The sequence below is a fragment of the Ambystoma mexicanum genome, chromosome 6q, assembly GCF_040938575.1.
Source record: "Ambystoma mexicanum isolate Mex_15411 chromosome 6q, UKY_AmexF1_1, whole genome shotgun sequence".
NCBI lineage: Eukaryota > Metazoa > Chordata > Amphibia > Caudata > Ambystomatidae > Ambystoma > Ambystoma mexicanum.
In genome coordinates, this window is record NC_090937.1 from 1,157,979,897 (window position 1) to 1,158,006,593 (window position 26,697).

Below are 26,697 nucleotides of genomic sequence, written 5' to 3' on the forward strand. Positions count from 1 at the left end.
AGTTTGCACCAACATTCGACCCCTCTCCGCTGAGAGTAGTCGCCTGGGATGGATGCCTGCTCCCAACTACAAAGGTCAGTATCCACAGACAGGACAACTGGGGGAAAGGGCCAGATGACACCAGAGAGAGACATCAACATGCCTGGTTGGCCTCGGAGAGTGGTGAGAGTGCCAGCAAAGTTGAAGGATTATATATGTGACTGATCAACTGGCAGGTTGGCAGGGGTGGGGGGTCGTGTCGGCTGCTATTTTGTGAGAAAGGAAGGGATGCAAGAGCCTGTGTCAGCACTCTAGTTGTTAGCACGGCTCCAAGAATGTAATGGATGCCGCACACATACGCGCCTACATGCTGCCAATGATGTGGTGATGTGGGGAAGCGTCACCACGGATAATAAAGGTAGAGCCCTGAGCACACAGGCTCAGAGGAACCAGAGATCATTTCTGTTGTGTGGACCCTTTGCATGCTCCAGTGAATTCGCCAAGGGCCAGATCAAGGGACCCATGGCACCTGGGATGGCATCAGTGTCAGTTGCTGTGCCCTGCTAGTATTCCTGAGGTTGCAGGCCACGTAAGGAGCTCACAGATAGCATCAGATTTATGGTATATGACAATGATGTAGAATTATTAACAACATTTATTTATTTATGGTAATTATAGGGAAAAGAATGCATTTGTGGCACATTGATTTACAGAGCGGAGGATCAGGATATAAGACTAGATGATGCAGGGGAAGTAGAAACAGGAGCCAGGGATGAGGATACTAGAGCATAATATAGGAAAGGCATAATGGAGGAAGTACTCGGTTCAGGATGATAGGGTGAGGGATATGTGCCATGGGTTTGGCGTAGAGAGTTAGTGGGAGAGGAGAAAAGAGTGATGTGTTGGCATAGAAGGCCATGAAAGTCATTCTTCAGAAAGGAGGAGAGCTATGAGGTTGGATTGAAATAGTGATCAAGTCGGAATAGTGCGGAGAGGGAGAGGAATATCATTCCATGGTAAGGTTGCAACCAGAATGAGCGAACAGAATAAGATGGAGTGAATAAGGCATGAGAGGTGGCAAGGAGGGGAGCCGAGAATGATCATAGAGAGGGAGGGGGAAAGTAGGGAGTGAGATGGGCTGATAGGGAAGGTAGGGCAAGTCTGTGTATAGTTTTGAAGATTATGAGAATGAGTTTATACATGTCCCTCTGTCTTATAGATAGCCAGCCTAACTGATGACAGCTGGCGAGGTGGAGATGAAGCGGGGAATGTTGAAGAGTGTATAGACAGCCAAGTGGAAGACTTTTTGTGAGAGGTGAAGAGGGATAGTTGGGAAGGCCATACAGGAGACCGGCTCTGTAGTTAGATCGAGAGAGTACTAAAGAAATGTTTTGCTTAGCACTGTTGAAGGGGAGAGGATGTCTAATTTTTCTGATGTTGAGGAAATGAAGTCAGGCCGCAGTGGCAGATTTGGAGATGAAGAGCGAGAAGGTGTGAAATGGGTTGAGGACGATACCAAGGTCGCAAGCAGAAGCAGAGTTGGGAAGGTGGTCAGGAGAGAAGAACAGAAGAGGGGGAGAGTAAGAGATATCCTGTGTGGATGCGAAGTAGAGAATTTCAGTGTTAGCATGAGCGAGTAAGATGCCATCCAGTATTTGATGGCAGAAAGACAGTTAAAAAAATGTAACCATAGCTCATTAGATAAAGAGGGAAAGGAGAAGAAGATCTGAGTGCCATCGGCAAAGAGTTGATAGGAGAAGCTGTAGGAGATCAATGTGCCAAGAGCAGAGTTATAGAGATTGAAGAGAAGTAAACCCAGATCTGACCCTTGGGGAACACCAACAGTAAGGGGTGTGAGTGGGGAGGTAAGGCTGTTCCAGGCCACCTGGAAGTGTCCAGGGTGAGAAATGAAGCAAGTCAAGTGAGGGGCTTGTCTCAGCTACCTAGGAGAGATATTGCTGAGAGAAGGTCAGAATGGTTGACGGTACTGGAGGCAGCAGAGAGGTTGAGAAGAATAACACGAGATGAACGGTTAAAGCAGAAGATATGTAGTTGCTGACATTGAGAAGAGCTGACTCAGTAGAGTGCAGAGGTCAGTATCCAGAATGAAGAGCATTTTGGAGGTTGTGTGTGTCAAGGAACTCAGTGAGTCAGTTGGAAATGACATGCTCTAAGATTTTGGACTAGTGAGGTAGAAGAGAGACAGTACTAAAGTTGACAGGACATTTAGGATCTAGACCAAGTTTCTTAAGGATAGGGATGACAGTAGCCAACTTGTAGGATGATGGGAAAGTGGCACTGTCAAGAGAGGAGTTGAAGAGGGTTGTAAGATAGGGAGCAACACTGGGAGCTATGAGTTTCACTATGTGTGGGGATATAGGGTTGATGGGGACACATGAAGGATTAGCCCTGAAGGGAAGGGCAAGAATCTCATTAAGGTCTCCTCTGGGGGCAATTAACAGAAACAAGTGGGTTGTGTGCAAAGTATACAGTTAATTTGATTCACTCACTGTCATCCTTAAATGAGGACCAGTTCCTCCTCTGTACCTAAAGACAGCTCTTTCCACCAAATATGTATTTCATTGGCTTGACCTCTAGTCCTTGATAGAGTGGTGATTCAGTGATTTCCAGACCCAAAGGATCTGTTTCCTGGCCAACATTCCTGGAATCTGTTTAAGTCAAACCCTCTCTTCTTGCAACATGCAGTGTGACTCTTGTCCAGTCTGTAAGGTTGCAGAAATATGAGTCTGCAACAATAGTGGCATTGTGATTGGCAAAGACTTTTATTTTGATATAAAGAAAAAGAAAAGAACACCTATCTTGCCCTATTTATAAGAGGGGTATCCCTGCCTCAACTAAAGTTGCTACAGAGTCTGTCATGATGTCCAAAGTGAAGAGCCCACCGTCCTGTGTCTCAAAAACCCTCTTTCCTTCCCTTACAGTACAAATGAAAATAGATAACTAAGGTGGTTTCAATAGTTCCAAACTGAGACTGTGTTTTGAGGGAATGCCTCCCTACGTCAGGTAACAGTCTCATTCTGAAGCAACATAAAGTTGCAGGTTCATCAGGTTCTTAATGTATAGTTCATAGGAAATGTCCCTTATTGGTCATAGTTGTTTTCACTATGGTATCTTTGGGATGTGGCTTTCATCAGTCTTCCTGACCAAGGGGCTGACTCCCTCCCCTCTGGTCCTAGTTCATGATGTCAGGGGGATGTCTCCCTCCCCCTAATCTTTCTCAGGTTTTGGTAGCTCAAGTCTGTGTGGGCGAATGCTCCCTTTGCCCTGGATTTTCTCAGACAACACTACAATTGATGGAGGACTGTCTCCCCTTCCCCTCGCCTTGCTCAGGCGTTTCTGACAGTTTAACACTGGTGGGGGAATGTCTCCCTTTCTCAGGCTTTTCAGAAATTTCAACAAATGGTGGGAGAATATCTCCCTTCCCCTGGCATTTCATGGGCTCTTAGTGGTGATGCTCTCACTCTATACTGGGTTGTCAGTGTTCTTCTTCGTCCCAGTTTCTGAGTGTGCCTTCCCTAAGTCAACCATACTCTTCCTCATCTCAGTATTTCCTGAGGGAGTGATACCATCTGCCCTACAGATACATATGGAAGTGTGTGAGGTAGGTGGAGCCTGGATAGGGCAAGTGGGTGAGATAGAAGTTTGCTGTCCGGTGGACATATCACATTCTTCCTGGATAGTCATCCCTGATCCCATTGGGGAGATCCCGCCCCATGCGGTCCTCCCTCTGAGTACCACCCCCAGGGGGAATATTGGGTAGCGCCCTCACTTCCCTGGCCACATGGGAAGGGGCTCCCCCCATGGAAGCAGGGATGATATCCTGGGATTCGTTACAATACCCATTATGAACAACTCACAGGCGGCTGCAACTGCTCTGCCAACGATATCAACGATATCTGACGTTACCTCCATCTTAGAATGCCTGAACCCTCCAACAGAACAACATGTGTAATAGCATGTCCTATTGACATGCCTACACACCCAACACGTACCTGCATCTGTAAGGCCCCTCTGAAACATTTTGTCTGGGGTCCAATAAGCACAGTGTGCTAATTTGGGCTGGCACGCTGACACCGAAGTCCAGGGAGGTAAGATATCCATTCACCATGAGTTACTTCCTTTCCGAATTCCCCTGAACAGTCTTCTGTCACTACTACTCCTTCCCTCTCTCCTTCCATTTTCCATCAGCACTGTATAGTTTATTGAGGCACATGGTTTTCTTGACAATATTTTTAGGTCTTCCAGAGCAGCATGGGTCGATTCATAGAATGCCATTTTCCAAAGGAGATCAAGGCTTTTGGAAGCTTGCAATACTCCCTAAAAGTGCAGCCTTCCAGACCATATTTCACATTTGCTCAGTTAATGATAGCCATCAACCATCACCCCAGAGGTCTCCAATGAGCCTTACTCAGCTCAGGAAGCAGTTGGGCCAAAATAGCATTTTTACAATCAATTTGACATCAATTTTACACCGAAACAAGGCTGCTGAAAATAGATGACTTTCCAGGCAACAGATTTACAAATCTTTACCCAAGAGACTCGCAGGAAGCTGATTATCGAGTTTTTCCTACATCGCGTCAAAGACACAGGTGCCCTCAATATATCAGGTGGCAGCAGGTCCTCCTCGTTTATCTCCGTCCTTGCCCACACACCCTCAACTGAATAATGTCCCAGCAGCTATCCACCTAGGGGGCTTGCCATGAATCTGTGGTGATATTTCTCAAATTCCAGTAAGCCAAATGTGCCTTGCGGCTGGAGCATCTGCAATCTCTTAAGGGTGTTTCCTTGCTGGTTTGCCACCCAACACAAATCACCAAAAAATGCCCAAGCTCCTTGAAAATTCTTCCATGGACGTGTAGTGGGAGCACAGACAGGACATGGTCAACCGTAAGTGCCCTGATTTGAAAGATGGGCATCTGCAAGGGTGTAAAAGCCCTGGCTTTTTAACATTTTTATGAAAATAGAATGATGCAGGTAATTCTATTAGATAATCAGACCCCGCTTTTATAAATGCTCCATGCCAGAATTCTAGTACGCATGTGCCTTTTCTATGTAAAGCCTCCTGACATCTACAGCGCCAGCTGTGCATTGGTACATAGTAGGTTCAAAGGTCACATGTGTATCCCTCAGAGCTGGTGGAACCCAAAGGACCTGCAGGCAGAGGTGTCTCTTTTAAATCTTTTGCAACTCTGAGCTAAATTATAATAATGATATGCCTTGTCAGTCTGGTGATGCATACATCTGTACATATAATCCATGCCTATTTGTGGCATGGTGACTGCTAAAAGTACACAATTATGAAGCCACAGCAATTTGATATCATACTGGTGTCAGCTCTGTGAGCAGGGCCCAGCTATGACAAGACTGATGTATATTGGTGTCTGGTCTGACTGCCTCCCCAGCTGCTATGTGGAGCAATAGCCAGAATGCCACCTTTTGATTCTCCTGTACAGACGGTAATACCTTCCCCAGGGCACAGGGACGTCCCAAAGGAGGTCTCCTGGGAACTAGTGCTTCAGAGGCCGCACTGACATAACAGATCCCGTCTCACACCAGGGTGCTAATCACTATTTATTTATTGGTCATTAGTTAGGCGCTTATACAACAGGCAAAACTGTTTCAAAGTGCCCACAGGGAAACAGGGTGGGGACTGGGGAAGGTGGACAAGGAATTAAAACAAAGATAAATAATTGAATTAATAGTACAAACAAATAATGAGAATAACAGGGAGGGGGGACCAACCTACTATGCCTTGTGGGTGTTCAGAACGTGCAAGTGCAGAGGGGAGTGGAGGGGGTAAGGGATAGGTTATGTGATGCGAATTAAGAAGTTTGCAGGGTGAAGTGCTAAGAAGAGAAGAATATAAGTGCAACCTCCCTTGAGAACCAATAGAACCATAGTACCAATTACTATGAGAAGTGTCCTCCTCATAAGTTCTAGGATAATACATCCCAGTACCAGGGTGAATGGATGCCGATCAAAGCATACAACAATAGCTATCAGAATTGCCAGAATTACTCCCCTAGAAGAGATAATTACCTTCTAAGGGAGGAACAGATATATGACCAAAGGTGACCCCACAACCAAGAGCCGGGGAAAATATTTATCTCTATTTTGAGCGACAGGTAAAAGAATTGACGGAGAGCATTGGTCAAATGATCAAATCCCAAAAGGGTTGTTCTGTTTCTAATGCTCACAGAAACATTGTCCAAACTGAATCCACAGTTTGGGATGGACAATGACAAGAAGTGCAATTTTATTTGGAATATTTTCAAGGAGAAGAGGAAAAGGTATGTCAAGCCTTAGAAGAAGCTTCTTTTATAGTTCGTGAAAATACCCTTGAGCTTGCTAAAAATTGGTAAAGGCCAATAGTAAGCCCTCTTCATTCGGTCAACATTAAATCAGATATAAACAAGAAGGCTAGTGAGATAGAACTAAGTGTTTTCCCTTTCAAAGATGTATTGGTACCTCTGAAAGAACAACGGATGAGAACTAAAAGAAGTATAACACATAATTTAAAAGAAAATAATGAAACTAACCAAGAAACTATTAGACATGAGAGCCTGAAAGAAGAAAATACAATTATTGCAATTGGGGACCAAAACAAGAGGACATTTCTTCCTCTCCAGAGCTTTCTAGAGATCACATTCCAAGCAGAATCAGGGACCTGGAACATGAGGGGGGACAGGGGAATCCCTATTCCAGTTGTGATTTTGAAATGTATTGTTATTCTGCAGAGTCCTTGACCAACCCACCTGGACTTGAGCTTGAAGAGGATGTTCGCGTGCAGGTGGCCCAAGGTCAACGTCATGAAACCCCAAACATGAGAAATTGACATTCAGACATGTCCACTAATTCACTGTTTCTCTGTAAGGTGGAAATTAAAGATATAAGGTTTTTCACGCCTGTCCAAGTTCAGGGAAAGTGTGACCTATTGGCTCTCCTAGACACAGGGTCTCAGACAACCTTCATATCTTGAGAAGTCTTTCTAAACCAAAGATGGGGAAATCCTTTCGTTAAACTAAAACCCCTTCATGAGGAACTACACAGCTTTGATGGAAAAGAGATTCCAGTAGATGGGGTTGTAGAAGTAGAAAGCAAAATAGGGCGACCTCAGCATACTTATCAAGTGTGATGATGTCAGTGGTCCCCAACATGCAACTAATGCACATTATGTTACCTGCGGCATCCTAAAATGTTGCTCAGTGGTTGCTCTGGGCCATGATATTTTGTATTTGTCTTCCAAATCAAGTAAGCACTTTGACCTACGGATGTCTAGGAGCCCAACGGTGATACATTTTAATCAGGGTAAAATGAGAGAACACAAGAGGGAAAACTGGAAATACAGGTTGGTCACTAATAAAGGTGCGTTTTATTGTGTCTCTTGAATGTATATAGATCATTATTGGAGCGCAGATCAAGTGAGAGAGAATTCCATAACCTTGCTGCTGCCATGGATCCTGAATGACCCAGTGCCCTAGAGCAATGGAAACAGCAATTCTCAATTGTATTCAGCATAGGTAAAGGGTGTGAGGAGACATGCTACTTCAAACAATGGTTAATATATTGTGGCATACAGCTGTATAAGGCTTTGTGTGCCTAGGTGAAGAATGTGAAAGAAATTCTTGTCTTCACAGGTAGCCAATGCAGCTGTTTCAGGACAAGCGTAATGTGACCATGCTGGGGAGTGTTGGTTAGTATTCGGGCAGATGTATTTTGAAATATTTGGAAACGATGGATTGATCCCTCTGTGGCACGAGCAAATAAGGCATTACAATAGTCCAGTTTGGCACCCACTGTTGCTCTGAAAACACAACAGATGTCCACACCTTTGTGGAACTCTCCCGTCCCTCGCACACCCACACAATGTAGGTTGCAAAACATCCAAAGATTTACTGTTTACTTTATTATTTTATACTAATTTCACTGTAAACATGTTCTGTAATAAAACTAATTTTACCTTTCCTGTGTATTAGTTTTCATATTAACAATATTATGTCATATTTCACACACAAAATAAATTTTGTTTTTATAAAGCAAATTCAATGCAAAATTAATTTACAAAAGAAAGAGAAATGAACTTGATATACAGTTACTTCCGTTATTATATCTCCAGAAAGTATAACACAAGTATTGGTCCAATTATTCCCAACCACATCCTACAAATTATTTTCACATTGATGGATTCATGGTAATGGTAGTGTCATCATTCCTTGAATATCTGTTCTGCACATTTCGGGAAACCTCCCTTCATCAGGAGCTGTTAATTCAATGTGCTGCTATTTCTTTTCTTTTCTAGAATTAATGATATATAATAAATTATGTATTAGATTTCAACTTATCATTTTGTTATCATCAATAATTATGTCTGTCATGCATCCCTTCTGCAATAATGACCTGGATGATACTGTGTTTGCAATGACATTTGCAAATCTTCCTTCTATCAGGATTTCTTTAAGAGTTCCCACTTCCTCCTGTGAACGGGAGAGGTGTAATCAATCAGATGAAGAGACTCTGTCTTATCGAGGTAAAATCTTAGCACTAAGAAGACATTGTACTGATATTAAATTAAATACCATCAATTGGCTAAAAACTGGATTTATTATCTTATCTAGTTTAGTATACATGTGTGAGTTAGCAAAGAGTCCGCTGCTCTGTGTTGGCAGAAAAACATACAGTCAATTGCTTGAGTCCTTAAATTTCCACATCCTTTTGGCATTTCATAAATCTCCTCCTATAATTCAGATTACAAGACTGTGGCCCTCATAACAAGTTTGGCAGTCCGGAATCAACGGTGCTGGTAGAACCGTACGGCACTGTTTTCCGGACCGGCACATTCTGACCTGTGATGGCGGAAACACCATCTCTGCAAAGCAACCCCCGCTGTGCTAGCGCACCCGGTAGCACCGTTTCCAGAATCAGTTGGACGACTCAGCCGAGCTCCCCCCAATTACAGGAAAGGCGCCATACCGGGTACATTATGAGTACCATGTACACGGAAACACCACCACGAATACCGTGAAAACCGCGCCTGTAACACCGGCACCGCAGACTAGGCGTTAAACAGTGGCAGGTGAGCTGCAACAAGCCCCAGGTGTGCATGATTAGGCCAGCTGCACATTATAGGCCACTGGGAGCCTACAAAAGGGCCACACCCAACCCACCTTCCAACACAACCATGCTGGCAGTCAGCCTAGCAGCAATTGGGCTGGGGAACCTGCAAGCAGCAGTGGAGATAGAAGCAGCACTGAGGCAGAGGAGGAGGCAGCGTAGTCACAGGAGGCAAATAATGAACCCGGTGGCCAACCCAAATATCAATGTACAGCAGGTACCACCCCGCAGGCAGCCAGCAATACCCTGCATCAGGGCCTCACCCTGGAACCTGACCCCCCAAGTCAAATGCATACATTATACCGGCTTGACAGGGCCACAATATTATCAATTGTCATCCTCATTGAAGAAGACATCAGCAGCCTCATCAACATCCAGCCTGCAATCCCACCCCTGCTGAAGGTAGTCTCTGTACTGCACTTTCTTGGCACTGGAACCTATCAGCACACTGTTGGGGAGCTACACAGGCTGTCACAACCCTGTTTATCCAAGATACTGTTCCAGGTACTGGATGCGCTGCTACGCCATGTGTCAGACCACATTGCCCTACCCCGTACCCCTGCCCAGGTCAATGCCACCAAAGTGGCCTTCCATGCACTTGCCGGTATGCCCAATTGCATAGGCGCATTAGATTGTATGGATGTGGAGTTGACTGTCAGATATGCAAATGAGGCGGTGTATCGCAATCGGAAGCAATTTCACTCACTCATCATGCAGGTGGTCTGTGATGCACACGACTCGATGGTATTGCGGAACTCCACGTTGCCAGGGTACATGGCACGTTATGCGTGTCAAAGGACCTGGCTGTTGGGTGAGTAGAACTGCCAATGCATGACTCCTGTGTAGTTGGGGGGGAGGAATAGACAAGCACCACAGTTTCCCAGGCTGTTGGGTGAGCAGAACTACCAATGCATGACCCCTGTGTAGGGTGGGGGGGTGGTATTAGACAAGCACCACAGTGTCCCAAGCTGTTGGGTGAGGGAACTGCCAATGCATGACCCCTGTGTAGTTGGGGGGGGGATTAGACAAGCACCACAGTGTCCCCGGCTGTTGGGTGAGCAGAACTGCCAACGCATGACCCCTGTGTAGTATGGGGAGGGTGGAATTAGACAAGCACCCCAGTGTCCCAGGCTGTTGGGTGAGCAGAACTGCCAATGCATGACCCCTGTGTAGTTCCGGGGGTCGGGGTGGGGGGTTATACAAGCACCATAGTTTCCCATTGGGTGAGCAGAACTGCCACTGCATGACTCCTGTGTAGTTGGGGGGGGGGTTAGACAAGCACCACAGTGTCCCACGCTGTTGGATGGGCATAACTGCCAATGACCCCTGTGTAGTTGGGGAGGGGCAATAGACAAGCACCAGACTCCACCCAGCTTACCGCTGCAACTTGCAAATTGAAGTATGCCATGTCACGGGAATACATTCCCTGGCTATGATTAAGAATACCATAGCCATGGAGTGGCACAACATGCAATGCCAACATGTGGTTGCGAGTATCTCCCCCGGTAACAAAATAGTGGCTATACCCATGTGCACGATGGGTACACCTCGTGCTGTGTGCAGAAGTCACCTCATTGGTGTGGTCTGCGTCTGCCTGATGCAGATCTGCTCAGCACCTTACAATACATGAGTCAACTACCACATCTGAACACATGTACATGGCAATGATTGAGACATGTAGTTGCCTACCATCACTTAACGAATGGAACAATCAGACAAAACTGTCTCTGTAGGAACGTGTGACCCAAGTTTGCAGAAAAGAAATGTGCAACACAGGAATACCAGATAGGACATCTGTGGGTTGTAGTGATCACTGTGCTGATTTAATACAGAGAGTCTAGACATGCTATCTTATTCAAACGGTATTACCACAAACACTAACATGACTCATTACTGTCACTCCCATGCAGGTGATGCCGGATATGAACTCACGCCATGGCACATGACGCCCATCCGACTGCCACAGAACAGGCATGAGGAGGCCTACAACCGGGCACACATACGGACACGTGGCGTGATAGAGCGGTCCTTTGGACTGCTGAACGCCAGATTCCACTGCCTCAGCCCGTCTGAGGGGCATTGCAGTACAGCCCGGTGAAGGTAGGCAAAATTGTGCTGGCATGTGCCATGCTGCACAATATGTGCATACGCAGGAACATTCCACTGCCCCCGGACATTGAGCCTGCAGATGAGGATGAAGATGATGATGATGACGATGATGATGGGATGGGTGTACAACAAGGCCAGGGGGCCATTGATGGCCTACATGCACGGGGAGCACTCATAGACAATGTTTTCTGATCAACTTCAAATGCACATGGTGCACTTCAATTTGTGTCACCTCTTTGATTCTCCTGTACAGATGGTAATACCTTCCCCAGGGCACAGGGACGTCCCAAAGGAGGTCTCCTGGGAACCAGTGCTTCAGAGGCCCCACTGACATAACAGATCCCGTCTCACACCAGGGTGCTAATCACTATTTATTTATTGGTCATTTGTTAGGCGCTTATACAATTAGCAAAACTGTTTCAAAGTGCCCACAGGGAAACAGGGTGGGGACTGGGGAAGGTGGACAAGGAATTAAAACAAAAATAAATAATTGAATTAATAGTACAAACAAATAATGAGAATAACAGGGAGGGGAGACCAACCTACTATGCCTTGTGGGTGTTCAGAACGTGCAAGTGCAGAGGGGAGTGGAGGGGGTAAGGGATAGGTTATGTGGTGCGAATTAAGAAGTTCGCAGGGTGAAGTGCTAAGAAGAGAAGAACATAAGTGCAACCTCCCTTGAGAACCAATAGAACCATAGAACCAATTACTATGAGAAGTGTCCTCCTCATAGGTTCTAGGATAATACATCCCAGTACCAGGGTGAATGGATGCCGATCAAAGCATACAACAATAGCTATCAGAATTGCCAGAATTACTCCCCTAGAAGAGATAATTACCTTCTAAGGGAGGAACAGATATATGACCAAAGGTGACCCCACAATCAAGAGCCGGGGAAAATATTTATCTCTATTTTGAGCGACAGGTAAAAGAATTGACGGAGAGCATTGGTCAAATGATCAAATCCCAAAAGGGTTGTTCTGTTTCTAATGCTCACAGAAACATTGTCCAAACTGAATCCACAGTTTGGGATGGACAATGACAAGAAGTGAAATTTTATTTGGAATATTTTCAAGGAGAAGAGGAAAAGGGAGATCATGTAGAAAAGGTATGTCAAGCCTTAGAAGAAGCTTCTTTTATAGTTCGTGAAAATACCCTTGAGCTTGCTAAGAATTGGTAAAGGCCAATAGTAAGCCCTCTTCATTCGGTCAACATTAAATCAGATATAAACAAGAAGGCTAGTGAGATAGAACTAAGTGTTTTCACTTTCAAAGATGTATTGGTACCTCTGAAAGAACAACAGATGAGAACTAAAAGAAGTATAACACATAGTTTAAAAGAAAATAATGAAACTAACCAAGAAACTATCAGACATGAGAGCCTGAAAGAAGAAAATACAATTATTGCAATCGGGGACCAAAACAAGAGGACATTTCTTCCTCTCCAGAGCTTTCTAGAGATCACATTCCAAGCAGAATCAGGGATCTGGAACACGAGGGGGGACAGGGGAATCCCTATTCCAGTTGTGATTTTGAAATGTATTGTTATTCTGCAGAGTCCTTGACCAACCCACCTGGACTTGAGCTTGAAGAGGATGTTCACGTGCAGGTGGCCCAAGGTCAACGTCATGAAACCCCAAACATGAGAAATTGACATTCAGACATGTCCACTAATTCACTGTTTCTCTGTAAGGTGGAAATTAAAGATATAAGGTTTTTCACGCCTGTCCAAGTTCAGGGAAAGTGTGACCTATTGGCTCTCCTAGACACAGGGTCTCAGACAACCTTCATATCTTGAGAAGTCTTTCTAAACCAAAGATGAGGAAATCCTTTCGTTAAACTAAAACCCCTTCATGAGGAACTACACAGCTTTGATGGAAAAGAGATTCCAGTAGATGGGGTTGCAGGAGTAGAAAGCAAAATAGGGCGACCTCAGCATACTTATCGAGTGTGATGATGTCAGTGGTCCCCAACATGCAACTAATGCACATTATGTTACCTGCGGCATCCTAAAATGTTGATCAGTGGTTGCTCTGGGCCATGGTATTTTGTATTTGTCTTGAAAACCAAGTAAGCACTTTGACCTACGGATGTCTAGGAGCCCAAGGGTGATACATTTTAATCACGGTAGAATGAGAGAACACAAGAGGGAAAACTGGAAATACAGGTTGGTCACTAATAAAGGTGCGTTTTATTGTGTCTCTTGAATGTATATAGATCATTATTGGAGCGCAGATCAAGTGAGAGAGAATTCCATAACCTTGCTGCTGCCATGGATCCTGAATGACCCAGTGCCCTAGAGCAATGGAAACAGCAATTCTCAATTGTATTCAGCATAGGTAAAGGGTGTGAGGAGACATGCTACTTCAAACGATGGTTAATATATTGTGGCATACAGCTGTATAAGGCTTTGTGTGCCTAGGTGAAGAATGTGAAAGAAATTCTTGTCTTCACAGGTAGCCAATGCAGTTGTTTCAGGACAAGCGTAATGTGACCATGCTAGGGAGTGTTGGTTAGTATTCGGGCAGATGTATTTTGAAATATTTGGAAACAATGGATTGATCCCTCTGTGGCACGAGCAAATAAGGCATTACAATAGTCCAGTTTGGCACCCACTGTTGCTCTGAAAACACAACAGATGTCCACACCTTTGTGGAACTCTCCCTTCCCTCGCACACCCACACAATGTAGGTTGCAAAACATCCAAAGATTTACTGTTTACTGTATTATTTTATACTAATTTCACTGTAAACATGTTCTGCAATAAAACTAATTTTACATTTCCTGTGTATTAGTTTTCATATTAACAATATTATGGCATATTTCACACACAAAATTAATTTTGTTTTTATAAAGCAAATTCAATGCAAAATTAATTTACAAAAGAAAGAGAAATGAACTTGATATACAGTTACTTCCGTTATTATATCTCCAGAAAGTATAACACAAGTATTGGTCCAATTATTCCCAACCACATCCTACAAATTATTTTCACATTGATGGATTCATGGTAATGGTAGTGTCATCATTCCTTGAATATCTGTTCTGAACATTTCGGGAAACCTCCCGTCATCAGGAGCTGTTAATTCAATGTGCTGCTATTTCTTTTCTTTTCTAGAATTAATGATATATAATAAATTATATATTAGATTTCAACTTATCATTTTGTTATCATCAATAAGTATGTCTGTCATGCATCCCTTCTGCAACAATGACCTGGATGATACTGTGTTTGCAATGACATTTTCAAATCTTCCTTCTATCAGGATTTCTTTAAGAGTTCCCACTTCCTCCTGTGAACGGGAGAGGTGTAATCAATCAGATGAAGATACTCTGTCTTATCGAGGTAAAATCTTAGCGCTAAAAAGACATTGTACTGATATTAAATTAAATACCATCAATTGGCTAAAAACTGGATTTAATATTTTATCTAGTTTAGTATACATGTGTGAGTTAGCAAAGAGTCCGCCGCTCTATGTTGGCAGAAAAACGTACAGTCAATTGCTTGAGTCCTTAAATTTCCACATCCTTTTGGCATTTCATAAATCTCCTCCTATAATTCAGATTAGAAGACTGTGGCCCTCATTACAAGTTTGGCGGTCCGGAATCAACGGTGCCGGTAGAACCGTACGGCACTGTTTTCCGGACCGGCACATTCTGACCTGTGATGGCGGAAACACCATCTCTGCAAAGCGACCCCCACTGTGCTAGCGCACCCGGTAGCACCGTTTCCAGAAACAGTTGTACGACTCAGCCGAGCTCCCCCAATTACAGGCAAGGCGCCATACCGGGTACATTATGAGTACCATGTACACGGAAACACCACCACGAATACCGTGAACACCGCGCCTGTAACACCGGCACCGCAGACTAGGCGTTAAACAGTGGCAGGTGAGCCGCAACAAGCCCCAGGTGTGCATGATTAGGCCAGCTGCATATCATAGGCCACTGGGAGCCTACAAAAGGGCCACACCCAACCCACCTTCCAACACAACCATGCTGGCAGTCAGCCTAGCAGCAATTGGGATGGGGAACCTGCAAGCAGCAGTGGAGATAGAAGCAGCACTGAGGCAGAGGAGGAGGCAGCGTAGTCACAAGAGGCAAATAATGAACCCGGTGGCCATCCCAAATATCAATGTACAGCAGGTACCACCCCGCAGGCAGCCAGCAATACCCTGCATCAGGTCCTAACCCTGGAACCTGACCCCAGGTCAAATGCATACATTATACCGGCTTGACAGGGCCACAATATTATCAATTGTCATCCTCATTGAAGAAGACATCAGCAGCCTCATCAACATCCAGCCTGCAATCCCACCCCTGCTGAAGGTAGTCTCTGTACTGCACTTTCTTGGCACTGGAACCTATCAGCACACTGTTGGGGAGCTACACAGGCTGTCACAACCCTGTTTATCCAAGATACTGTTCCAGGTACTGGATGCGCTGCTACGCCATGTGTCAGACCACATTGCCCTACCCTGTACCCCTGCCCAGGTCAATGCCACCAAAGTGGCCTTCCATGCACTTGCCGGTATGCCCAATTGCATAGGCGCATTAGATTGTATGCATGTGGAGTTGACTGTCAGACATGCAAATGAGGCGGTGTATCGCAATCGGAAGCAATTTCACTCACTCAACATGCAGGTGGTCTGTGATGCACACGACTCGATGGTATTGCGGAACTCCACGTTGCCAGGGTACATGGCACGTTATGCGTGTCAAAGGACCTGGCTGTTGGGTGAGTAGAACTGCCAATGCATGACCCCTGTGTAGTTGGGGGGGAGGAATAGACAAGCACCACAGTTTCCCAGGCTGTTGGGTGAGCAGAACTACCAATGCATGACCCCTGTGTAGTTGGGGGTGGGGGGGTGGGATTAGACAAGCACCACAGTGTCCCAGGCTGTTGGGTGAGAGAACTGCCAATGCATGACCCCTGTGTAGTTGGGGTGGGGATTAGACAAGCACCACAGTGTCCCCGGCTGTTGGGTGAGCAGAACTGCCAATGCATGACCCCTGTGTAGTATGGGGAGGGTGGAATTAGACAAGCACCCCAGTGTCCCGGGCTGTTGGGTGAGCAGAACTGCCAATGCATGACCCCTGTGTAGTTCCGGGGGTCGGGGTGGGGGGTTAGACAAGCACCATAGTTTCCCAGGCTGTTGGGTGAGCAGAACTGCCACTGCATGACTCCTGTGCAGTTGGGGGGGGGGGGTTAGACAAGCACCACAGTGTCCCACGCTGTTGGATGGGCATTACTGCCAATGACCCCTGTGTAGTTGGGGAGGGGCAATAGACAAGCACCAGAGTCCACCCAGCTTACCGCTGCAACTTGCAAATTGAAGTATGCCATGTCACGGGAATACATTCCCTGGCTATGATTAAGAATACCATAGCCATGGAGTGGCACAACATGGAATGCCAACATGTGGTTGCGAGTATCTCCCCCGGTAACAAAATAGTGGCTATACCCATGTGCACGATGGGTACACCTCGTGCTGTGTGCAGAAGTCACCTCATTGGTGTGGTCTGCGTCTGCCTGATGCAGATCTGCTCAGCACCTTACAATACATGAGTCAACTACCACATCTGAACACATGTACATGGCAATGATTGAGACATGTAGTTGCCTACCATCACTTAACGAATGGAACAATCAGACAAAACTGTCTCTGTAGGAACGTGTGACCCAAGTTTGCAGAAAAGAAATGTGCAACACAGGAATACCAGATAGGACATCTGTGGGTTGTAGTGATCACTGTGCTGATTTAATACAGAGAGTCTAGACATGCTATCTTATTCAAACGGTATTACCACAAACACTAACATGACTCATTACTGTCACTCCCATGCAGGTGATGCCGGATATGAACTCACGCCATGGCACATGACGCCCATCCGACTGCCACAGAACAGGCATGAGGAGGCCTACAACCGGGCACACATACGGACACGTGGCGTGATAGAGCGGTCCTTTGGACTGCTGAACGCCAGATTTCACTGCCTGAGCCCATCTGAGGGGCATTGCAGTACAGCCCGGTGAAGGTAGGCAAAATTGTGCTGGCATGTGCCATGCTGCACAATATGTGCATATGCAGGAACATTCCACTGCCCCCGGACATTGAGCCTGCAGATGAGGATGAAGATGATGATGGGATGGGTGTACAACCAGGCCAGGGGGCCATTGATGGCCTACATGCACGGGGAGCACTCATAGACAATGTTTTCTGATCAACTTCAAATGCACATGGTGCACTTCAATTTGTGTCACTTAGATTAAATGATTACAACACACACGAAAGAAGATTGTCCACTCGCAAGTTACATTTGCACGGCAGTGTATTAAGTAATTAGCAAATGGAACAGGTGCAATAAGGAATAATGCCCACACTTGACCTCCCACCTCCCCAACCTATCCACCCACTGACCAGGCCCCAATTAACAAACTCCACTATGGACCACCCCCACCTCCCCAACGTACCCACCCACCGACCAGGCCCCAACTAATAAACCCCACTATGGACCACCCCCACCTCCCCAACGTACCCACCCACCGACCAGGCCCCAACTAACCATCCCCATTATGGACCACCTCCACCTCCCCAACGTACCCACCCACCGACCAGGCCCCAACTAACTAACCCCACTATGGACCACCCCCAACCCCCAACGTACCCACCCACCGACCAGGACCAGATCATGACATGTGTGACTTCTGTGTCACACCGTAAGCACTATTTTTTCCCACTCTTGGGCCCATGATTGTCCTTTCCAGTTGCTCCAGCCAGCCGCCTTGACCTCCTCCTGGGTCTGCCAGCCACAGAGCTCGAATGAGTGCTAGTGGTGGAGGGCAAAGTGGGGTTTGGTGGGAGCAGGCAGCTCATGATGGCCTGCAGGGCCAGCAACATCGTCTCCGCAATGGTAGATTGGATGCTGTTGCCCTCTCTAACCCTTCTCGACACCAACATGTTGGATGTGGCAAAACACCCTCTTGCACGTGATATGCGCCACACGGAGCTCTCGTTGCTCTCCTGCTGCATACGAGCCTCATCACGTTGGAGCCCTGACTCCTCAAGGTGTCGCTCCACAAGTCCCGTCAGCGTGTCCTGACGCTATTCAATGCGCTGCAGGCGAGAGTTGAGTTCCTGAAGCGATCGTGTAGGTGAGCGCATTGGACTGTGCAGTGCGTTCGGGCTGAATGTGCCCAGCTGTTCAGGTGTAGAGGTGCAGCCCTCATTCCCTGACCCTGGTGCCTCAGTGGCCTGATGGTCATTCGTGCTTTCCACGCCATCGGACTCCTCAAGGCCTGGTGGTGCAGCAGCACTTGCAGGTGCACTTAGAGTGGCAGCAGGGGGATTCACCGGCGGTGCATGCTGGTCTACAGGCGCTGCGGGATGGTGGTCTCCAGAGGGTGGTGCACCTGCACCGTAGTCGGAGCACGGGTGTCAGAGGTGCTAGCAGTGGATTGCTGTTCTGGTCTTTGACGACCGCCACGTCCAGTCCCCATTGACTTGGACTGTTGACCCCTGTCGCTGTCAGATAATGTTCCTGTGGGGGATTATAAGGCATGCCGTTAGTGGTGTCACAGGATGTGTATGGGGTAATCACATGCAACACACTCCTCATGCTTCATCTAGTTGCAAGTACATGCATTGATGGATGCTGCCCTCAGGTGTATGATTCAGGGGTTGCACTCGAGTGCACGTCGTCTGGCTGTCTGGGTGGTGGTGGTGGTGTCCCATGGGGGTGCTGGGTGTGGTAGGGTTGATGGGGACTGTGCTATGTGACTCTGTATGCATTGCTGGGGGGCAAATGGGGGTGCTGGGTGTGGTAGGGTTGATGGGCACTGTGCTATGTGGCTCTGTGTGCGTTACTGAGGGGACATGGGGGTGCTGGGTGTGATAGGGTTGATGGGGACTGTGCTATGTGGCTCTGTGTGCCTTGCTGGGAGGAGGGGGAGAGGCAGGTATACCTTCATTCACATTCATGTCTTTGCACTCTATGTACTTACCAGCCTCGCCAGGTGTGTCTTCTTCGGCCTCGGCTCTGGCCTCGGCTCTGCCTAGCCCCTCAATTCGTTCAAGGTGCAGCACGCTGCTGCACCTCTCCTCCCACGGTTGCAGCTTCAGTGGGGAATGTGGTCCCCCTCCTATGGCACAGCTTTGCTGTCTGTGGGCTGATAGCAGTTTCCTGACCCTCAGCATCAGGTCATCCCACCTCTTGTGACAGTCCTTTACCGACCACCCGGTCACCGCCACAGCTAGGCAGCCTCAGCCCATATGGCCTTCCTACTCTTCTGCATGGGAGTGCCTCTGGTCTGCACTTGTAATGAGGGCCTTATGTTGTCCTTTTCCCAACAATATGATTCCAAATCGTCCGAATTTCCCAGCCCAATGATATATTAAAGGTTTTTACCAAGTGGGAGTATAATCACAGCAGTCCTTCTTGTATGCCTAATCTTTTTCTGAATTTGGTGGTCACATCTGTGCCCTGTTGATACAGATCAAAAATTAGACTATTAGGGCACTGTTAATAGCCCTCATAAGTTTTAAATTATTGACTCAGATAGCTTTATAGCAATATTGTTGGAATTCACTTACCCCAAAGAACATCCTGTGTATGTACTCAATGCTTTCAGAAGGAACCGCGAGGAGCGCGCGTTCACAAAATGGCCGCTTTATGTTGTTGTATGTCATCACGCCATAACGTGATGATGTCACATATTTGTTTACCTTTATATCAAGTATTTCTGCAGACCTAGGCTTGCAATAAACGCATGTTTTCTATTAGCGGGCCTCAGGATCTCAGATGACTCCCTCTTATACTTAATACGCTGGAATGCCTTTACTTTTATAGATCTTAGAACATTGTGCGGTATGGCATCTCCCATATAAAAATATTGAGCCATGTCTACTTCTGAGAATGTTACCTTTTACATACCTAAGCCAGGGAATCTTCAGGTGGGGGTCCCTAGAAACCAAGTGATTAATTAGCTCATGGTTTAAACTGGCTTTACTGTTCCACCAAACTTTGAGCCAATGATTTACTGGGTGAGCTGCAAGGAAGTCACTAATAAACCTTCGACCCAATTCCTGGTGCAGCGCATAATTCAGGGCCGACTGTGGAAGCCCCAATACTTGTTTCAGAAAAGTATTCTACACCCCCTGGATGGACTGAACATTGCTATATCCCCACAGCTCCATGCCATACCGGGCAACAGAAATAGCTTTCCCATTATAAACCTTGAGCACCGGCTCGACCGGTTTAGCATTGAACATGACCGTGGCACGTGCCACCCCCTATAGCCTATTGAAACCTTGCAGTCTGCTTGAGAACATGGGCTTCAGCACTAATGCATGAAGGAAATGTAACCCCTAAATAGACAAAACTAGAGACTTAGGGATCAGGACCCCCTTGCTGAACATGTGCTGACATTTTTATGGGCACTTCGCCCTACTACAGTCCATGACTGCCGATTTCAAAATTGAATGCTGACTATCGGAGTTTTAAAATCAAGGACTGTAATATCCCTGTATTAGGGAAAATCAAGACCTTAGGTACCCACCTAGAATCTTCCCTCAGCGCAGAAGCCCATGTCAACCAGATCACCAGAAATTGCCAACACTACCTCAGACTGTTAAAAAATATTAGACCTTTTATCTCAGAGATAAAATGCATAACGATAGCACAGGCCAATATAGTATCTAGATTACAGCAATGCCCTAATGATTGGTGCTTATAAGAAATGCCTTAAAAAACTCCAAATCCTCCAGAATGATACTATACGTATCATAAAAGGGATCTCCCGGAAAGAACACATCTCCACCAGCAAACAAGCGTTGCATTGGCTTCCCGTCCTAGCATGCATTCAGTTTAAGGCAGCCACCCTCGTCCATAGATGCCTACATGGGAAAGCCCCAGCATACTTGGAAACCCGGGTGTCCTTATATGAGCCTAATCGAACCCTACGCTCTTCAAGCCTGGCGCTGGTTAGATGCCCCAGTTTCAAACGTGCCAATGGCCTGGGCAGAACTTTTCCCTTCTGGGCTGCCCAGGTCTGGAACATGCTGCCTCTCTTCCTACAGCAGGAAGTAAACAGAAGGGTCTTTCGTAGGTCTCTAAAAACCCTACTCATTAGCTGAAGATATAATGTATATCACCGAGTGGGCCTTCCCCAACTGCGCCTACCCTGCTTGTTCCTTTTTCTATGTTTGTGAAAATTGTGTATATGTGTATTGCGGGTTATCAACGCTATATAAACAGAAAATAAAAGAATGGCACAGAGGGTATGGACCCCCGAAAAGTCTGGGATGTGTCAAAAGCAGTCCTTAGAGGCGAAATTATCAGCCAATATGCAGCCTGTATGAGAGCCCGGAAGGCCAGGGGGGTAAAACTAGAGAGAGAGGTTAGTCGATTGGAAGCCGCCCACAAGAGAGCAAGCACACGTGGATTTCTGAAAGAGGTGCGGGCGGGCCAGAAGGTATTAGAAGTCCATCTAACTGACACTACAGTTCAGTCATTGCTCTCAGCCCGACAGTTCTATTAGGAAAAAGGCAACAAGGCTAACATGCTCCTGGCTGCGAAACTCTGTAAACGGACTCAGTGCAATTATATTCCAGTCTTGAGAGATAGTTAGGGGAAGAAGGTCACCCGAGATGATGCCAAATTAGTACTAATGGAGGACTATTTTAGGGGGCTAGGAACAAAGGTCTTAGGGGCACAGAGTCAGAAGGTGAGGTTTATAGATCAGGCGGGCATCCCAAAGTTCCCCGCCGAGGACAGTGAAACGCTCAAAAGGGAGATATCGGAGCAGTAGGTCCTGGAAGTTATCCGGGGGCTCTCATCTGGGAAGACCCCGGGTCCCAAAGGCTTTACCTCTCAGTTCTATAAGATGTTTGCACCACTTGTAGCTCCTCAGCTTACTAAGTTATTCAATTGCTTCTTGGAAACAGGCTCAGTCTCCGACACAATGTCAGAATCCATCACAACACTTATCCTGAAGCCCGGCAAGGATGGAGCAGACTGCTGGCATACAGGCCGATAGCATTGTTAAATACTGACGCAAAGATTTACCGGAAGATCCTAGCCCGTGGAGTGACTGATCTCCTACCTAAATTGGTTTACCGGGATCAGACAGGGTTCATAGTGGAGCAGGGTTATTGACTTGATTGCTGCCAAGAGGGAAATCCTGGAGCGGTTTGTGATATTATCCCTAGATGCCCATAAGGCATTTGACAGTATGGATTGGAACTATATGGAGGGGGTTCTGCAGAGTTGTAACGTTGTCCTGAAATGTGTCCAATTTATCACAGCCAACTACAAATCCCCTAGGACCGTGAGAAACGTTAATGGGCAGCTGACTCAGCCAATCTAGACAGAAAGGGGTACGAGACAGGGCTGCCCACTGTCGCTCCTTATATTTGCCCTGCGGGTGGAGCCCTTAGCCCAGCACATCTGGATTAACCTACAGATCTCAGGGGTGACCTGCCAGGGAACTACCCATAAACTGGTGCTGTATGCCGATGATGTGCTGTGTTTTCTCTCAGATCCCCTTAGGTCTTTGACAGAGCTGACTAATACCCTGAATGAATTTGGGGAGGTTTCTGGGTTGCGCATTAATGCAGACAAATCGTTAGGCCTGAATATCACGGAGACTCATGCAGCCATACAGTCCCTCTGGGAACAGTCAGGATATCCGTGGTCAACGGACAAGCTTCCATATTTAGGAGTCATGATTATGGCCTCATATGACTTACTGGCGGGAGCTAATATTGTGGGTCTGATAAAGGACTCAAAAGAACAGCTGTCGCAATGGGATTAGCAAGAACTGTCCTGGCTGGGCAGAATCCGAGCAGCAAAAATGAGCCTGCTGCCGTGGCTTCTATATCTTTTCCAAGCGCTACCCTTATGCATGTGGGCTCAAGACGTGGAGGAGCTCCAGAGAACCATCACTAAATTTGTTACGGCATGGAAACGCACTTGGATTCCTAGGAATGTCCTGTTGAAACCCCCGAGTGTGGATGGACTAGGCATTCCATTAGTGCGGAAAATCACCCTGATGCTAGACTGGCCGCTAGGCATGAGAGAACCCAAATCGAAGGACATTGAGAGCATGGGACTGACAACCTCATTGCATGAGCTCCCATTTCTTTCCACTGAAGCTAGAGGCCGGGTATAGGTCATCCCCTGACTGCAGCCAGCCTAGGGCATTGGGACAGGGTGGGCCGCCTACTGGGGATTCTGAGGGGCCCAAGCCCACTCACACTGATGCTAAGCAACCCAGATTACTCCCCTGGTATGAGCAAAGGGGCGTTCGCAGCTTTGGGCAGAGACTCAGCGGTTAGACTCTGGGACCTATTCAAAGGGGGGGAACCCCTAACCTTCCTCGAATGTAAAGCAAAATTTGGTCTTGGTGAAGGAGAGTGCTTTCGCTATACACAAATCAGGCACATGATTACGAACCCAACTATCAAAAGGGCGGCTGTTCGACCACCCCATAGGGATTGAACTCACGGCGTAGGAGGGGAATCGGTCTGGGCGGGTTTCCCATCTACACAGACTCTTGGGAAAGCCAGGAGAAAGGGGGAAGCTTGCCTAAAGATTAAATGGGAGCAAGACATTGGCCAAGACATCTCTGAGGAATCTTGGGACCGGAATTGGCAGCATACACATAAAAGCTTGACACGCACGCAAATCAAAGAGGGGCCAACAAACTTTGCTATAAATGGTATGTCACACCAGCTAGGCTTCACAAAATATTGCCTAATATCTCAGATCGCTGTTGGCATGGGTGTGGGGGAGAGGGACGCATGATACATATGTGGTGGTCCTGCCCTGTGATACAAATATATTGGAAGGAGGTGTTGGCGCAGATTAAGGAAATTACTGGTAACCACGTCCCTCTAAGTCCCTTAATAGTGTTGCTTGGGGCAGCCCGGAAGATGATTTGTTCCCCTTTTCGGGTCCACAAGCTGCTCTTATTACACAACTGCTGCTCTCTGCCAAGATAAGTAAATCCTCCTTCTGGAAGATGCAGGGGGTTCCCGCTTTGGCTCACTGGTGAACCAAGGTATGCGAGATCTTAGCTATGGAGAGAATCACATCACTCAGCACTCTTATCCAACACGATTGCCAAATACATGGACTTGGACTTCTTTTATAGAACATTTTAGAGACAGGGAAGTCTCTGTATTTCGGCCACGACTTATGCTGAGCCTAAGCATCTTGTGATGGATTAGAGGGAGCAATGGGAGGGAAGCAGGGGGTGGGAGTCAGGACATTTGGGGAGCTGAGCATATGAGGTTGGACTGGACAGGGGGAGCTATTCGGACTGTGATAGGTCATGTGGAGGTATGAACTATGAGAGTTATACTTCTTATCCGGTCTGGAAGTGCTACTGTGAGAAGTTGATTCCCCTTTTTATTTGATTTTTTTGTGTGGGGAGTGGTGGAGGACAGGGAGGGTTGAATATGTCACATGATCTGTTAACCTTATCCTGTTGCATTCTCCTGATTCTGTATTGTGATGACAAATCAAAGTAAATAAAGCTTATGAAAAAAATAATAGGGGCATAATTGTAGAAGTAGGGTTTAGAGCAGGCATTGTCTTTATGTTCAATAAAACCCCTGGTTCAAACATATCCTCTGGTCAGTCACTTATGTCTGACTTACCACCCATAACCAAACTGATGGTAGCAGATCAGACTGTCTCTATACTCTACAAGGGGGACATTTTGTGATGTACCCCCTGTGGCCTTGTGGGATGGAGGATGTTACCTGTGATATATCGGAAGATGAAATAGTGTTTTAAGTCCCGAATAACTACTTTGGTTTCAAGGAAGCATCCATTCAGGTAGATGCCATAAACAGAGAACTCTCCAACCAGCTTGAAGGTGCTTCAGAAATTGCTACCCACGAACCATTTCAAGGCTTCCATGGTCGAGGAACAGAAGAGCATGGATGATGCCTGTGAGAAAGATGAACAAAGACTAAAATCGAGACAAGTATTTCCAGATGTCCAGAAAATGTTCTCTGTCAATAGCTATGACTTTGGACATGCATCTCTTCATTACATGGCAATACCTACAGACCCTGATAATACACAACTATTTGTAAAACAATAGAGATTGCATCTCGTGTCCATGGAATCACTCATATCGTCTGATCCATAGTACCTATAATAACCAAGTACTAGGAATATTCAAACCCATTGGACACCGAAGATTCTGTGTAGACCTAAGGGAACTGAACAAGAGGATGCACATATTAAGGCAGCCTCTCCCTTATATCGATCAAGGACTTGCACAGATCCAGGTTTGTCAAGTTTGCTCTGCTATCGATTAGACACAAGGATATTTGTCTTGATATTCTGTGAACACCAATATAAACTTTCCTTTCCCTTTTAGGGGGCAGCAGTATGTGTGGACCCATACACTGTTTGCGTACATACAAAGTTGGATTGAGGTCAAGATATTCCTTCATAAAGTCATGCCTGAGTTTGAGGAAAGATGGGACTTTGCCTATACATCCACCTTGACATTATTGGTTCTAGAAATATACATTAACTCAAAATCATAATAGGTGACAGTAAACGTTATCACGGTTCTATAATGAAACCTGCTTTTAAAGCATGGGGGTGGATTAATCTGGATTGCATGTAGAAAGCAGGTGCCTAATAGCAAAAGTCTCTACTAGGGATATGCTTCCATTAAGGTCAATAATTCTGTTTTAATTACATTATAATTACTCTCTTAAAAGTAAAACTGTGGAAGGACACTGATTTGAGATCCCCACGTGCTGACCCAATTAAGAAAAACACAGGTACAAGATGATCTCTTCAGAAAGTACAGTGGTGCAGAACAAAACCGAATTTTCCAGGCCATGAAATCACAGCCGAGGGCCTTAATCCCCAGACAAAGAAAGGTAGGGCTTTACGTAAATTGGAGAAACCCACACATCTACTTGAGTTACAAAGTCTCCTAGGATTGGCTAACGAAATTCATGAATCCATAGGGAATTAAGACATCACTCAGTCCTTAGTCCATCTAAGTATTTCCCAAGCTGGTGTGACAAAATCCGATAGGGCAGTCTCAGCCCTTCATCAATCTACATCAACATAAACTGAGTACAGTTTAAGTGGTTAATATGAACAATTATTTGTACTATGTTTAGAAGCAGAACGAAGATGGCATCAGACTCCAAGAAATGGTTGGCTCGCAAAGGGCTTTTCGGAGGAAACTTAAAACAGGCACGCTGGACAGCATGCTTCTGCATTTCAGGGTGGAATGCTAAAACCTGCCCAATGTTGTCCAGTGACCCCACTCCTGAAACAAAATGAATAAACATACAAGGCAGGCAGGCAGGCAGGCAGGCTGCTATTCGATTAGGACCTTGATCACAGACGACTGTGAAATAATGTTCACAGATCCACCCCTGCTGTTCTGCATTTGATCTGGGCGAGGCAGAGCTGTGGGGTGCGGGGGGGA